Source organism: Heloderma suspectum, chromosome 2 (assembly GCF_057233095.1).
Source record: "Heloderma suspectum isolate Gila_16-S chromosome 2, 16-S_ref, whole genome shotgun sequence".
Lineage (NCBI taxonomy): Eukaryota > Metazoa > Chordata > Lepidosauria > Squamata > Helodermatidae > Heloderma > Heloderma suspectum.
The window spans coordinates 341,408,249-341,422,659 of NC_139459.1; the positions used below are offsets into that span (position 1 = coordinate 341,408,249).

At 46.0% G+C, this 14,411-nt stretch overlaps 1 non-coding gene across 1 annotated transcript; it reads right to left on the reverse strand.

The window, feature by feature from the left end:
• Positions 1–14,084: 14,084 nt before the first annotated feature.
• TRNAL-CAA (transfer RNA leucine (anticodon CAA)) lies at positions 14,085–14,193 on the reverse strand. The gene is made up of 2 exons: positions 14,156–14,193; positions 14,085–14,130 (listed from the first exon to the last, which is right to left on the reverse strand). It is a non-coding gene; the product is annotated as a tRNA-Leu (tRNA).
• Between the last annotated feature and the right edge of the window lie 218 nt (positions 14,194–14,411).

A 14,411-nucleotide genomic window follows, 5' to 3' on the forward strand; every position in this document is an offset into this window, starting at 1 on the left:
CTGGGTACTCATTTAATTTTCTATGATAGAGTTCCTACTTCGTGCTAGCAGGTTAAACAGTAATATTTCTTTGCAAGTTTGTTTGCATTTCCAATTAAAAGCTAAAGGCTGCGTTTCAGCTGGCTGAAGACCTTTATTTAAAGCTCAATGTGTTTTACAGGTTGAACCTATGCAGTCAGAAGAAATCACCACTGAGTTCAATGGTACTTACTACCAGGTAACTCTGCATAGGGTTGCAGTCATGCCCTGTAAACCTAATTGTGAGATTCTATTAGTGGTTTATTTGCTTTTTCTGTTCATTTGGGTGTCTGTGTTTTATTATAAATGTCTAACTGGAGTTCCAAAATCCATATTAGTGCAATGCCTTTATTAGACCAACTCAAAAATCACAAGAGCATGTAAGTTTCTTTGGGTATAAATAATAGAAAAGTAAGACAGACAGACAGACAGAGCATGTAACTATGGGGGCTATCATGATAAGCTCCTGTTCAAAACTACTGCATGGGATGTCTCTACTCTTCTGACAAGTATGTCTACACTGGGTATAGGAACATAGGAAGCTGCCTTATACTAAATCCATCTAGCCTAGTATTGCCGAGACTGACTGGCAGCAATGGCTCTCTGGGGTTTCTTTCCCAGCCCTACCTGGAGATGCTGGGGATTGAACCTGGGACCTTTTCCATGCAAAGCAGGTGCTCTACCACCGACCTACGGCACTTCCCTGAATAGCTAAGAAATTGAGATTGGCCACAAGAGTGCCAGTAGTCATGTCCAAGTTATTAGATTATTAGTGCACAGTACCATAGAAGGACAAAAACTGCAAATCCCTGTGTCAGAAAAAGCAAATGTCTGAGAGGACATAAGAAGAGCCCTGATGGATCAGACCAAAGGAGTGTCGTGCTCCCCACAGAGGAAACCAAATGGCCTCTGGAAAGCCCACAAGTAGGACATGAGGGCAATTACCCTCTTCGACTGTTTCTTGCCAGGTACTGGTATTCAGTGACATGTTCCCAGAATTATTTCCCTCAGTCAGCCATTTTCCCCTGATTGTATCTGAGGACAATACAGTAAACGCCACTCAGTCGGGTCTGCTGAGGCCAACTGCCGTTTTGGCTCCTCCACCCTCAGAACAGTTCCCTGAGCAGCCCTTGCAGGTGGCCACTATAATGTCAGCTATGTGGCATTAAGACTGACTACCTGGATTTGCTTGCTTTCCTGTTCCCTCATTCATTCATTCATTCATTCATAGATTTCTAATCCACCCAATAACTAATGTTCTCTAGGCAGATGTATGCATGTAGCTTGCCTTTTTCATTCCCTTTGTATCATGTCTGTAAGCCTACAGACAGGGATTTTGTACAGAGTTTAGTAAATCTGAGGTGCTTAATAAGGGTTAAACAACAACAACTATATTGCCCCTGAGCCTGGAGATTCTGAAACAGAGCCTCTTAAGCCAGCCTGCAGATGTGGTGGAGGAAGCTGTCTCACCAGTGTTGAAGCAAGACTCCAGTGCCAGTGTAGTCAGCATCTGTACGTGGACTTCTTTATTTATTCATTATTTAAAAGACCTATCAGCCACCTTTTGCCCACTTTGTCCTGTGCTTCAGGTAGCAAAATGGCTTCGGCTAGCCATGCAGCAAACTATTCATAATGCTAAATCCTCAGGCATATTCTGAACAGCTTCAAAGCCAAAATGATATTTTCCTGACAGAAGGATGGATGAAATTCAGTCAATGGAGGCTGATGGCTCTGATTTTGTTGGGCTGTGAATCCATTCTGGGTTTCAGTCAGAACCAGCCAGAACTCTAAAGAAGCTATCCAAGGTGCTGAGCCCTAGCCTCAAAATAGGTTCAGTACCTTGGATAGCTCCATTAGAGTTCTGGCTGGTTCTGATGGAAATCCAGAATGGATGCACAGCCCCACCGGAATCGGAGCCACCAGCCTCCACTGAATTCAGTGTAAGGGCAAAGCGATCCATATTACTGGGGCAAAAAATGTCTTCACACACAAGCTTGGTGGGATCTGAATGAGCTGTGTGTGGACTCCCAAGACAGATATCTTGGGGCCATATTAGAAAGCTCACTCAAAATGCCAGGGTTTTGCAACAGTGAGAGAGAGGGAGGGAGAGAGAGCGACTGAGAAAGAGGCTGAGGCCAATTCAATGTTAGCAATGATTAGGAAAAGGTCTGAAAATAAAGTGGCAGTTATAACATGCCATTATATAATAAACCCATGGCCATCCACGATTTGAAAACTGCATTTTGTTCTGGTTGTCAAATTGGAACTGAAAGTGTTTCAGAAAAAGGCAACTAGGAATATAATGCATCAGTAGACGGAGCAACATCCTAAAAGAAAAGTAGAAAGAAGTTGGATATTTTTTTCATTCAGAAAGAAAATATGATAGAAAGCTTAAGTACACATTGCATGCAAATTCACATAACAGAACCCTTTATAGGCAAACCAATTTTCAGGAGGGGGCATTTTGGAGTGAAGAGATGACGGCACCCAGGGGTAGGGGTAGGGTTATTAACACTTCTCCCACTTGCTGGTTCTCTGCTCCAAATCTAGCCCTCCTCAGCTGTTTTCCCCTCATGTGTTTCAAAACTGCGAGGACTGGAAACTGCAGAAAAGAACAAAGAGAGCGAATTACCCACCTCTATATCAGGAAAAATGCTACTTCTCATGGGTTGAAAAATATATATTTAGACTCTGCTCTCCTCTTCATTTCACACGTTGTTCTGCAGTATGGAGCTCCTGGACCTTATCTGAGTACTCTACTCTCCAGTTTCACCTCTGTCTAGATAAGAAGCACCATTGCTTCTTTCAATTCCTTTCTTAGATGCTAGCTAAGGTTATCATTGACACTTCTCTCCCAGGGAGAGACCCATCACTCTGTCTCTTGTTCTGCTACTTATTTTTCCTGGGACAGTTGACTTATCTCTTTTTTGGCTCAACTCTGGATAGACCATTGTGGTCCAGACTCCAGATGTTGGTAGCAAGGGACATGCTAGGGATCCTAGGAGCAGCAGAGGCTGGTGGCTCTAATTTTGGTGGGGCTGTGAATGCATTCTGGGTTTTAGTTAGAACCAGCCAGAACTCCAAAGGAACTACCTAAGGTGCTGAAATCTACCCCCAAATAGCTTCAGCAGCTTGGATAGCTCCTTTAGAGTTCTGGCTGGTTCTGACTGAAACCCAGAATGAATTCACAGCCCCACCAAAATTGGAGCCACCAGCCTCCGCTGAGTTGGAGGGAGTTGGCTAGATGGAGAGAGACTGGGAGGAGGGGGAGGGGAGATGATCCCTAGCAAAAGCAAGAGCAGAAGATGCATGGAGAACAAGAGCTGAGCAGAAGAATCGGACAGATGTGAAAGATAACAAGAGACGGAAGGAGGGAGGCAAAATGATAAAGAGGAGTGAAATGTCGGAAATGGGAGGGTTGGCTAAACGGGACAGAAAAATGATCAGATGGCTATGCAGAGAATGAAGAGAAACACAAGTAGGTCTTGTTCAATTTGTATAGAATATAACTGAATTGAATGTCTATGAATTGAATGTTCATCAACTTCACATGCAGAAAGATACGTTACAGAAAGATACGAGATACAGAGAGAAAGAAGGTGAATGCATGCAGTTAGAAATGATGGCTAGATAAAGTGTTAAAAAAAGACAACGTGAGAACATCCAGTAGCGTGTGTGAGGGAGAGGTGAGGGGAAATAATAAAATCATACAGGGAACAGGAGAAAGAAATAGGAATTTATAATGTCAGAAAGATAGGAGACAGTGACATAGTGGTTAGCATCAAAGATGAAGGAAAAGGGAGAAGGTGAACCTCTACTCCAAAACTCCTACCCTAGTTGGCCTGTCTACTTCAGCCCAGCATCTTTGCTATACTGGTTCAGATTAGCATTGTATCCCATAGAATCTGCATGTAGTATCTACAGAAATCCTGACAGCATAGCCAACTATTCAGTGGGTGGGGGTGCGGGGTGGGGGGAGAGCTGTTTTTATGGGCATCTTTCTGAAGAAGGAAGGGGCTGTTGCTGTCGTATCTTCAGCAGATGTTGCCTAGAAAGCCACAATGGAAGAGCCCCAGGGAACCAGAAGTCAGACTGACTGAATAATTAGGGCCAAACTACATATTACACAGAGAACAGTGATGTTTAATGAAGCCCCAAAGGTGAATTCTCGCTTGCAAAGCAGCCTCAGGAGGGGTTGACTTGCATCAGAGAAGGGAAGGGAGAATTTAACATATTAAGAAAAGAAAAGAGGAAGAAGGCAGCAGCAATGAGGTAATCCTCAACACGAGCTAGAACATATTACCGTTTTATTCATTTGCAGAAGCACTCCCAGTTATTATTGTTATTGTGTCAAATGCATTTCAAGTTCAGCAGATGCTTTGGTAGGCTGATACAAAATGCAAAGATTGCCATGTTGGCCATAAGGGGAAAAAATCCAAAATCCATTAGGGCAATAATGACTGGGGATGTACGAATCCCTTACCTGGCTCCATGCAGTGGCATCCGCGGTGGGGGGGAGGCGCTTCGTCCCTCCCCCTGGAATCCTCAATGGGGGGGGAGGCACTCCGTCCCTTCCCCCGGAATCCTGCCCGGCTGGCTCCACTCCGTGGCAAAGCCGCAGAGCCGCTGGCTGGCTCCGGCCGCCCGCAGCCAGACATCTGGCCGCTGGGCAGCCCTGCAGGGACGCAAATGGCAGCTGTCGTAGCCGCCGCCATTTGCATCCCTGTATTGAGCCGTGATAGGCTACGTAAATATTTACGTAGCCTATCACGGCAGGGGGAAAAACCCCAGCGTATGCAAATGGCAGTAGCCGCCGCCATTTGTGTACGCTGGGGCTCCCCCCCCCCGCCGTGATAGGCTACGTAAATGGCGTCCCTGCGTTAGCCATGATAGGCTACATAAGTATTTACGTAGCCTATCACGGCTAGGAAGAGAAGGAAGCGAATGGCGTCCAGGATGGCCACCATTCGCAAAGCAGCGCGGACGGGAGCAGGTAAGTGCTCCGTTTCGCACACCTTTCGTGGGGTGGGGGCGGCGGGGACTTTGTCCCGCGTGCCTTTCGTGGGGGGGGCAGGGGCTTCGTTACGCGACAGATTTCGGGGGGCCGAATGCACTGGCATTCGGCCTCACCAAGATCCATCGTGGAATTCTCTGACATCCCTAAGAATGACTTTTTTAGGCCAACTCAAAGGTCACAAAAATTTGCAAGCTTCTGAGATCTCTTCAGCAGGCAAGATGCTACAAAAAGGGGAGGGGAGGGAAAGGAGAGAAAAACACCTGGCTTGATGCTGAAGTCATGAAGTACGTATGGTCAGAGTCTTAGGGCTTCACCACACCAAGGTTTTTATCCCACAACTTACCAGAGCTTCTGCTTCCAGGTTCTTTGCAGGATTTAAATTGGTTCTTTACAGAGCAACTTTTTTTTTTTACTGCATAATGCTATCTGCCATTTACACTGGTGGGTGGAGCCTGGAGGGATGTTATCAGATGTCAGCAGCATTGTACGCCCTCTGTCCACGCAACATGAACTTTTCCCTCTGGGGTAGTCCCCCCTCCCGCAACATGAACTTTTCCATTTAAACTTCCTTGCCTCCGTTCTCCGCTTCTGCTGCCTCCAATCCCTGCCTCCGCAACTTCTATATACAATCCACAGTACGTTCGCAACTTCAGAAGTCTGCTCTCCCTCACCCCCACATGTACAAGTCAGCATTGTCCTTGTAAAAGCAAGCAGTAACACTTTTCTCCTTTGAGTATACACTGGGAGAGGGATTGTGTGGAAAGTGGTTGCAACATTGCGGGCGTTGGAAGCAGCAGTGGTCTGAGCCATGCTGTACTAATGAAATGCCGGTATGCTGCACTTCCAGAGTTCCCAGTGTTGTTCCCAGGAGTGGCGAAGGGGCTGGAGGTCAAGAGAGGCGTGAGGGGGTGACACTCCCACCCGATCGTCATCATTAAGTGACGTCTACACCACACCGCCTAACACCTGCCTACACAAAGTGTGTCATAGTGTGATGTCAGCAATACATGGGCAGATGATGGCAGAGATCCATTGCATGGCTGGAAATAATACCACATTTTCCGCACACCGAAATATCATTGGGAAAACAGGGGAAAGGTGCAGGACAGCTGCTGCCAGACAATGACATCGTGTATTGCATGCAGGAAATACCACGATGAAGAATGACAGTGGCACCCCCCCAAAAAAAAACCCTGTGTGAAGGAGCCCTTAGGCTGAAATGTGGGAGGAGGTGGCAGACATTCAAATGAGGCACTACCAGGTGATGTGACGGTTTCAGGTTGCTCCTTGGACTACTCCTAGGACTGCTAGGATGAGTTCTCCCAAAAGGAAAAGGAATTCCTCACGCAGGAGTTGACTGATGCTTTGGATGAAGGGTATGCTGTATATGACAGATGTTAGGCATAATAACAATTGTGAGCGCTTGTGCAAATAAATGAGACATTATTTCTTAAAGCACGTCTTGAGATTTGCCTCCTGACTTCTCAGTAGGGCTTAACCCATCCTCCATCAGGCATCTTCCCCTGCAACTCCCCACAGCCCACTCTGTTTCATTCCAGTTCTGGACCCATGCCTACTTTGCACACAAGGAGGGGCTATAAAAGAGGTGGGGAAAGTCCCTGGCAGGGAAAGGGTAAAGAATTTCTTCTTTCTCATCCCTGCTTTGGTGCATCTCTCCCCCTTCCAATCAAAGAACTGTGGGGAAGGGGCATGTCATGGGGATGGCAGGGAATGGGGAGGCATAGGAAGATGCATGGCCAGCCAAAGATCCATGGCTCTTGTGTATATGTTGGGTATTCCGCTAATGGCACAGCCCCTCAGTCCTATGGATGTCCAAATGCTGCATTAGCACCACAGGTTAACCAGAGAGGCAGAAGCTGAGAGTTTATTCTGACCAGAAGGATGATCCTACTCACATCGTAGGAGCTCCTTTCCTACCACTCTTTGAATCTGTAGTGCTTTGCCTAAGGGCTTTGCCAGTAATATGTATCTGAAAAAAATGCTACACAAGCATAGAATCTTATAACAGGGGTGCTTCCAGACAGAGGGCACCTAGCACTACCAATTAGAAGGCTGCTATTCTGTCTTTTTCTCCTTGACAGATTTTTTGCAGTAAGAAAAAAAAAATTGAAGAAGCAGAGGGAGAACATGAGAGGGTTACAAGTAAAAGACACCATCTGGACCCCACCCCTATAAAATGCCATGAATGAAGCAGGGCAATGGCACAATAAAAGCCTGGTTTGGAAGCACCCTTCGTGCAGAGTTTGGCCTTTGCTGAACTGGGGATGTAGTGAATCTCTAAATATGGAGTAGAGGTCTTTAGCTCTCTTGTATTTAAAGTTCAGGTCAGTTTTCCCAGGTATTAGAAAAACACCAGGAACAGATTTGACCAACCTTCACAAAATAACATTAGAAATTAGAATATAAATAGCATTAGGAATTAGAATATAAATAACTGAAATGAAATATATTCAAAATAAGAATTTCTGATCTACAAGAAGAATGAAGTCCAGAGGGCTGTTGTAACAAAATGTAAGCAAACTAAAAAGGGAAGGCACACACTCCAGCCAAAGGGAAGCATTTCTAAGGGTGTTTAGAACAAGCTCCTTTGTCTGGAGGACATCTACGTAAACATCACCTGTTGAAATGAACGGGACCGAAAGTTCCTTAACTTTTGCTGGATAATCTTTGGAAAGCTTAATATAAATTCATGAAATGCAAAATTAGGATACTTTTCAACCTAAGTGAAAAGATGTCATTTTATTTCAGCTCACTGTTAGGTTGAAAAGAAAGTGGAGGCATATCTACATCATATATTTCAGTGGGTTTTTCTCTCCCTAGGGAACCCTAGAAATGGAGTTCTGTTTAGGGCACTAGGGTTCTCTAAGAGAGAATTCTCAGCACCCTCATCAAACTAGGGTGGTTAAAACAAAAAAGGATTGTGAACAGTGCCAAAAGGATTTCTCCAAACTGGGACAATGAGCATCTAAATGGCAAATGCGGTTAAATGTAAGCAAGTGTAAAGTGATGCATGTTGGGGCAAAAAATCCCAACTTCAAGTATAGCCTGATGGGATCTGAGCTAGTGGTGACTGACCAGGAAAGAGACCTTGGGGTTGTGGTGGACACCTCGATGAAGATGTCAACCTAGTGTGCGGCATCTGTAAAAAAAGGCAAACTCCATGTTAGGCATAATTACAAAAGGAATGGAAAATAGAACTACCAATATCATACTGCCCCTATGCAGAAAAGGGCAACAAAAATGATCAAGGGCTGGAGCATCTCTCCTATGAGAGAAGGTTACAACAGCTGAGATTGTTTAACTTGGAAAAAAAGGAGGTAAAGGCGAGACATGATAGAGATGTACAACATTATGCACGGGGTGGAGAATGTGGACAGGGAGACATTTTTCTCCCTCTCTCAAAATACTAGAACCCGGGGCCGTCCTATGAAGCTGCTTGGTGGGAGATTCAGGACAGATCAAAGGAAGGACTTCTTCACACAGTGCAAACTTAAACTATGGAATTCACTACCACAGGATGTAGTCATGGCCACCAGTTTGGATGGCTTTAAAAGGGGGTTGGATAAATTCCTGGAGGAAAAGGCTATCCGTGGCTACTAGTCCTGAATCCTGATAGCTATGTGCTACCACCAGTACCAGAGGCAGTGAGCCTATGTACACCAGTTGCTGGGGAACATGGGTGGGAAGGTGCTGCTGCGCTCATGCCCTGCTTGTAGTTTCCTGGTCAACAGCTGGTTGGCCACTGTGTGAACAGAATGCTGGACTAGATGAATGCTTGGTCTGACCCAGCATGGCTCTTCTTATGTTCTTATGACTGTAAGGGGAAGGGGGCCAGGACTAGCACTGCAGTTAAAATGGTATAAACTGCTATACATTTTTAGTGCAGATGTACCACTTGAGAACTACTGTGCTGGTGACAGCTGTGGGCTGATCCCCCAGTTAGAGATTGCTAGATCCAAACCCAGATTCAGTTCAAGCTCCACTCTGCCGATCAAGTGTATTTGCACAGAACAGCTTATCCTGGTCTACTGTGAAGGTGTAGTCTTTTGCTGCGCACAGCCCCTTCACTCCCGGCTTCCCTTGAATGGGTTAAACTAACCAAGATGAGGTAGCTTATCATGCTGTCTGAATCTCAGGATCCTAGTTTGTTGCTCCCCCAAAAGCCAGGATCATAAGTCAGCAACAAACCAGAGTTTGCTGTTGGTATACAAATCCTGGCTTGCTTGGGGACAAAAGACCAGGATCCTGGCTTCAAACATCAGAATAAGCTACCCATTTCTAGTTTGTTTTAGCCACTCACATGAAGGGAGGAACAAAGAAGGTGGGAAAAGGCTGTAGGCACCGTTCACAATAAACCAGGATGAGCCAGGAGTTATGGCTTATTGTAATGTGTGAACATGGCCATTATGTCTTTTAGGTGCTCTCTCATGATACAGTACTGATCATGGGAAGTTCTCTCTCTTTTCCCTTTGGACTCAGCACCTAGCTGTGAATGGCATGGTGGATGGAACAGTTCCATAAAATAATATTGTGTCTTTACAGGAGAACTCCTATCCGTTGTGGGAGATTATTAAAACAAAGTGCATGTCTTTAATAAGGTGCTATGCTACCCACAAAGCTTGTCTCTTCTTCATCTGAAGTGTAAATCATGTATGGATTTCTCCAAACCACACAAGATCTCTTGCTAAATACCAGGCAGTGATTATCATTATTATGTTGGCTTTGCTCCTTCTGTACCTCTTCTGCTCTGAAAATCTGGTATTTGACACTGTTACCGGTGCATTACACTTTGGGACGCTTAAAATGTTTAACAAGCAATACTATGGTGCCTGGGAGAGCGTCCTAGGGACAATAGGATAAGTTGGAGTCCCCCTCCCAAATCTGTAGTCACTGATACGACTTCGGGGGGGACGGGACTCTATTTTCTGATTCCCACCCCCAGCCACTGCAGAAAGAAATGTCCCAAGGTTGGGAAAGCAACCCTGGATGACCTCATAGAACTCAAAAAGGGGGCATTCTGGTGGGTGGAGGAGGGAGGGGAGCGGTGAGGCTGAGATCTGTTGTATCCTATGGTCTCTCCAGCCCTGGCCCTGCCCCCAGCAGTGCAACCATTCTAGTCAGGCTCAGAGGCCCACCTAGAGGGGGGGGATTAAAAAGGAGGACAGAGAGGTGAAAATCACCTGTTGCTCCTCCTGCCTTGTTGGCAGCAGCCCAGCAGGGTGCAGGCTACTCAGAAGCCTCTAAGACCAGAGGCTTCAGTCTAGCAGGTGGCAATGCCATAGGACTGAGCCCTTAATGCCTCTGTCACAATGCGCAACAAGCACTCTTTGTCTCCTCCAGCTATGTCCCCAACTGGAAAGGGAAATGCAAGCCACATCATTCCCACAGAGCTTTAAAAAAGACACTGGTTAATGGTGCTTAATATAGCACTTTCAAGTGCTCAAAGTGCTTCCCATATGTTATCTAGTTATAATAATTACAACGACAACCCTACAAAGTACGCCAGATTATTATCCCCCACATTGCAGATGAGGAAAGCTGGGACCGAGGGAGAGAGGCCTGCCTGTGGCCCCTAGTGAGTTTATGCCATAGGTGGGTTTCAAACTGGTGACATTTTATTTATTTTTATTATTTTATTATTAAATTTATTAATCGCCCATCTGGCTGGTCACCCAGCCACTCTGGACATGATGATTTGCTCAGTGTCCCAGCTACTACACCACACCAGCTCTGATGATATAGGTATGGTTAGCTGGATGATAGCTGGCTGGTCTCCACAAATTTGGATAGAGATCATCTGGGGACTCCTAGAACAAATCTGGCAACCGGTGAAGTTCCATCCCCCTTGTCCATTCTGCCATTTTTTTGATACCCAGGGGGAAGAGAAGTTGTAAGGAAGACGTAGCAGCAGGAACAGCCAGATTTCTCAGTATCCCTCTTTGCAGCAAAAAAGTGACCACCCTGCCAATCAATTCACACCCATTCCTCAAAAAGGTAAGCTATAAGTCTTTAATCTAAAGCCACTGGCCAAAGTCATAGAGCCTTTCTACACAAAGCTTTTATTGTGCACTTGTGATTCCTCACTCATGGTAGTCTGCAGGTCCTTTACACAACATTGTCATCCTCCAGAGCCTTTCCCGTGCTTTGCGTTATATTGTGGTTTTAATGCTTTTATATTTTATATTGTTTTATCTTGTGCTTTTTGGTTTTAATTTTTGTGAATGGCCCAGAGAGCTTCAGCTATTGGGTGGTAAATAAACAAACAAACAAACAAACCATTGTCGCAGGGTTTTTTTTCCTAACCAGCAAAGAAAGTCTGGTATTTTTCTCAATGGCATTATGGAAGCGTTCTGTAATAGGCAGCTGTGCAAGTCTGCTATACCACAGCACCACCTAGTGGTTGTGTAATGAAACTTATAGAAAGGCAGAGAAAGAACCTCCCCCCCACACCCGCCCCGCCCCGCCCCGGAAAAAAAAAATGTGTAAAGGAGCCAAGCTTAATCCCTCAAAGAAGCCTCAGTAAAGGCGTGGGTTAAAAGCCTCAAGCAGAAAAGCCCTAAGCTAAAATAGAGTGTTAGAAGTGGGATATGAACCAGTAGACTGGCTTTGGATGTGATCTCCCAGTTTTTTGCCTAAGAAATTGGGAAATACCCAGCCCTCATTGTTTCATAGCTCTCAAACTGTAGAACTGTGCACACTGTTCCTCACACTAAGTACTGACCTTCTCCTCCACTGGCAACCCCCAAACAGCTTGCTTCAGCAAATGTGAGCTGAGCAGACATTTTATAGAAATAAGGATGAGTGAGAATTTCGTTCGTTTCATTTCTTTTTATAAGAACCTACCTACCAAAATTTATATTTTTTTTCATAAGCTGAATGGAAAGAGCTTGAGATTTTTTTAAAAAAATATGAATGTGGAAGAAATCAAAACTGACAGATTTGTCCATCCATGCAGAGGGCTTTGAATGCTTGGCTTTTAAAAGTCTGTATTTGAATCCTTGCATATTCAGCCATGTTTGTGGTGCTGAATTAGAGTTGCCACCTCTCTTTTTCTGATGCGCTCCTCATCTTTAACAGCTACGTGGCAGGCAGGTACAACACGGTCCTCTCTATGCTGGGAATAGCTGTACCTGTTGAATTTGGCTGGTGCAGATGTATGAAAATTTTGTTCGCTTCATTTTTTGGATAAAAGCTTCCCAAAATTCACAGATTTTTTCAAAACCGGGAAGAAAAGAACTTGATTTTTTTCTTATGTGAACGTGGGAGAAAGCAAAATTGACAGATTTGTCCATCCCTACTCAGAAGACATGTTTTTTTCTGAGAAAAATTCGGAAAAACAAGGCCACTTTGCAGAATTTACTCAGAGTATTCTCCACCATTTGTGTGTGTGTGAGGAGTCATTTCCCCGCCCCCAGCCCCCCATGCCCTAGGATGACACTAGGTCTGGAGCATTGTGGAAGATGCAAAATGGTGGCTAGGCTGCCAATACAGTTGCTGCTGCTAGCACTTGCTGCAGCAGCCAAAAAACCAAACAAAAACAGACCCTTAGGGCACAATCCTATAGAAATAGACAGGTGCAGAGGCACCTTTGACCTCCCCTGAAGTCCGAGGTGACCGCCTATCCAATGCAGGGCAGAAGCAGGACGGAGGAGAGGACTCCCTCCGTGCTGCAGCTGCCCTGCACTTTGCTTTACATGGGCGTTTTCGAGAAATGAGACTTTTCGTGAGTCTAAGTGCAGCTGCGGGGAGGGAGCGGGAACAGGGCTGGAGACCACATATGAAGCTGTCTAAAGCAGCTTCTATAGTTTCCTCCCATCCCTGCCCCCAGGAACGCCCCCTTTTCACACCTCTGTGCTCCGTGTTACGAGCATGGAGGTGGTGTGGTTACGCCCTCTGCCCTGGCTACAAGGGGGTGGGGAGTATGGTTTCCCAGCTCTGAGCTCGTAGCGCTGTCTACGAGCTCAGAGCTGGGAAACCGAAAAATCCTATCTCTCCCAGATGCTGTCTAGGGGACATAGGATTCCTCTTTTAGGAAAAAGAATGAAGTTGTGCTACTGCCACTGCTAAGGGTGAGCCCCACCCCGGAGATTCTGTTGAAGAATGTCTCCTCCTCCTGGAGAAATTTGTTGAACTGGTCCTCTCAACTCCTCTGCCCATAAATAGGGTGGAGAATTTTGAGAGAACTTGCACACAGCTCTACAGCAAACATTTGGCTCTGTCAGATCTGATCTGATAAGAAAATGTAGTTTTCCCTGGGCAAGGTACCAAAGGGTGGCTGTCAGGAGTAAGATTTGAACCGACACCTCCTCCTGAACTCCCAGACTGGGACCGCTTAAGCCTGGCACCTTGGACCACTCAGCCATCTGAGTGGCCCAACCTGGTCCTCCCCTCCACCTGCAAACTGAGAAGGGCTCACTTTAGCAAATGTCTGATTGTCTCAGATCCTATCTGTTTGCTGGCAGAAGTGGTTTCTGTGGACAAGGGACCAAAAGGAGGTTGCAGGAGTGGGAATCGAACTCACACCTCCTCCCGGAGACCAGCACTCCCAGGCCAGGGCTGCTTAAGTCTGGAGCCTTAGACCACTTGGCCACCCTGACTGAGAGAGGTACAGGACTGGCCGTCCTGCCCAGCTGCAATTTCATAGAACCATGCTTCAGCAAATGTCTGGCTTCCTTTGAGACTAAAAGGAAGCTGTCAGGAGTGGGCTTTGAACCCACACCTCTGTTTGGAGACCAGAATGCTCCTGCAGGAGCAAGGACATGCCTTGACTCTGGCTTTGATCTGCTTGCCAAAAGCAGTTTCTCAGGGCAAGGGACAAAATGGAGGCTGTCAGGAGTGGGAATGGAACCCACATCTCCTCCTGGAGACCAGAACTCCTAGGCTAGTGTCACCTACATCTGCCTCCTCAGACCACTCAGCCTTAGACTGAAGGAGATGCAAAAGTCCATCTCTCCTGTCCAGCTGCAAACTGCTAAAGCCTTGCTTCAACAAGTGTCTGCCTTCCTTTGGTGAGGGACCAAAAGTCGACTGTCAGGAATGGGATTCGAACCCATGCCTCCCTTTGGAGACCAGAATGCCCTAGCGGGAGCAAGGTCATGCCTTGAATCTGGCACTTTAGACCACTCGGCCATCCTGACATCCAGAAGACCCTCTCTCTATAGCTCAGAGATTGGGAAATAGCCATCTCTCTCTCTCCCCATCCCACCGTTTCAGCTTGCCTGCTCTGCACACAGCAGCTACAGCTCTGCAAATCTCTTTCTCGGAAGGGTTTCAGGTGTTGTGGCTGGTGGTAAACCTCCTCATGTATAACTCTGTTTGTGTATTATATAGTATATGTATATGCCACCTCTTTTCC